Genomic DNA, 3,104 nt, shown 5'->3' on the forward strand with positions numbered 1-3,104 from the left:
CTAGGCAGATACTTGGGAGTCCCCTCTCTACATGGCAGAATTAAAAAGGATTCGTTCCAAGGGCTTGTGAATAAGGTCCAAAACAGACTAGTTGGATGGAAAATGAAAACGCTTTCCATGGCAGGTCGGAGAATACTCGCCCAGTCCATCCTATCTGCGATACCCATTTATGCGCTTCAATCGACGATGTTACCTCTGGGAGTCCTCAAAGAAGTGGAGAAACTAATAAGAACCTTCCTATGGGGAGGAAAGGATGGAGAAAGGAAGATTAACCTCGTAGCCTGGGAGACTGTCACCAAGGACACAGAGTATGGAGGGCTCGGCATCAAAAATTTGGAAACTATGAATCTAGCCTTTATGGCAAAGTTGGGATGGAGGTTGCACCACGAAGAAGAAGGCCTATGGGCACAAATAATAAGAGCAAAATATGGAGTTCACAGCCCTGATCCCAACACATGGCAACCAAAGGTAGGGATGTCCAATGCTTGGAAAGGAGTCCTTAAGGCAGCACCTACCCTCAAGAAAGGTCTTAAAAAGATTGTCGCAAACGGCAGAAACACGCTATTTTGGATGGAGCCATGGATCGAGCAACAACCTTTGATCAATCTAGTGACAATAAACCTACCGCTACCAGTGTTGTATGCTCCAGTCTCAGAATACTGGGACACTGAAACAGGTTGGAAGCGGGAAGAGCTAACAAACGTACTACCTATGCAAACTTTGCAAAAACTAGCGGCCTTTGTCATACTAGATGGCGAAAGAGAAGACGTGGCGGGCTGGGGCCCCAGCTCATCAGGAGAGTTTTCTGTCTCGTCTGCATACTCCCTTATATCTAATCAACAGCCGTATCCAGAGTCGCGCAAATGGAAAAACATATGGAAATTGAAGGTCCCAAGCAAGATGCAATTTTTCATGTGGCTAGTAAGGCACAACAAAATTATGTCCAATGAGAATAGAGCCAAGAGAGGATTTACAGAGAATACCAGCTGTGATCTATGCCATGACCAAGTGGAATCAACAGAACACATCCTCCGCAACTGCCCGATGGCTAGACAACTATGGGAGAACTTGCTACCCAACACAAGTAGACCACACCACGGCTCAAACTTCTTGGACTGGCTGGATGCAGGCTTGGAAGGCTGGTACTGCAAGAGACGTAGCCAGAGCAACAAAATCACATTCGCAGTTGCCCTATGGTGGATTTGGAGATGGAGGAACGATAGGATTTTCAATGAGGAGAACCCAAGTTTGAATCAGAAAATATATTGGATTCACATGCAATGCAAGGAAATAAATGATGCCTTCAACAAAGCAAGCACATTGGGTACAGGATCATCAATTCGCAACTGGAAACTTATCAAATGGAAGAAGCCTCCGCAAGGTTGGTCAAAAGTTAATACCGACGCTTCCCTGAGCCCAACGGCTATGCATGCAAAATGCGGTGGAGTTATCAGAAATGAGCATGGCAATTGGATTAAAGGTTTTTCTTACTCAGTTGGAGCCTGCTCAATCGACGCTGCGGAAGCCTGGGCACTCCTCAAAGGTATCCAACTAGCTATCTCTCTAAATCTAGAGAAAGTATGCTTCGAAAGTGACTCTCTAAGAATAGTCAAGGCAATGAATAGCAACGGGACGGTGGACAACGTCGCAAGGAATATTATTCATGCATGCAATCGGGAACTCTTAAATATTGCAAATTGGATAATTTCATACATTCCCAGGGAGCAGAACCGGGTGGCAGACGGCCTAGCCAAGCTTCATGATATATCAAGTGGTTTTAAAATCCATGACACAGAACCGGAGAGCTTGATGCACCTCACAGAAGAAGACAGATTTGGCCTTCCTTTTTGGAAACAAATAGATAGTCCCACCATGTAATTTTTTTTCTTGGGTACCCCCCTTCCTTACTTTCAAAAATAAGACCTGTATCTTTATAACTCATTTGTTTGATACCAGCTAACACTACACAACTAATTTACCACATACTTTCATACAAAACACTAATACTATTCTTTTTTTTTTTTTTTTGAAAACAAAACACTAATACTATTGGTTAATTAACAAAACCGCTAATACAATAAAATATTAACTATATGTTAACACAATATGCTATAAACTACATACTATCTATATGCTAATTGCCAAACATTTACTATATTAGTTATATATTGACTGTTTGATTCACATAACACTTTGTAAGATTTAACAACATTATACAAAATAAGATATTATCAATAAATAAATAAATTTGGAAAAAAATAATGACAAACATTTTATTGATTTTAAAATTTGACATCATATTGTATCGCATACAATATGATCAACATTTAGCCTGTTAGTTAAACCGACGTCCGTACAAACAAAAATTAATTTGAGTGTGGTACAGACTTAAATATGAAAAAAAAAAACAAAATAAATATGAGACATTGTGTATTGCATAAAGAGGTTATAGAAATTCTCAAGTAATATACCTTTTTTTTTTTTTTCTCTCTTTCTATCCCAATTTAGACGATTTTGTAAATAATATTTTACGTACAACAAATTTAATTAAAAATTTTAAAAATAATAAAATAGATAAAAAGTTATACGGTATCTATATAAGTGTGTCCTACAATTTAAAATATAAAGTGGGAATATGCCATTTGTTTAATAGGTAACTTTATTATGGGATTGTGAATGGTATTGTTATGATTTGCTCTAAACATCACCAAGCTAGTATTATACAAATTAATATTGTGTACTACTCCATATTTTAATGGTATACCAAAAGATTTTCATGTTCATCTAAAGAGATATGTACTGTATTATTATATAATAGTATGTGATATTCTATCTTCTCAAGATACACTATGGTATCATATGTTAATTAAACAGTATGATATCACAATTTTCTCTTTTAGTAGATTCTTGCCTTTCCCATTACTGAATATCATATGCTTTCCTCTTCCCTCAAACTTCCATTATATCAAAGATTATTATATTATAGTCAAAGATCTTGTGGTCGAGTGGCATAATTGTTGCTCTTTCAAATGGGAGGTCACAAATTCGAATTTCAGTGGAGATATTGACTGTAACAGATTACTCAAATACTAAATTAAATATTA

Source organism: Ipomoea nil, unplaced genomic scaffold (assembly GCF_001879475.1).
Source record: "Ipomoea nil cultivar Tokyo-kokei standard unplaced genomic scaffold, Asagao_1.1 scaffold2280, whole genome shotgun sequence".
In the NCBI taxonomy this organism is placed as follows: Eukaryota; Viridiplantae; Streptophyta; class Magnoliopsida; order Solanales; family Convolvulaceae; genus Ipomoea; species Ipomoea nil.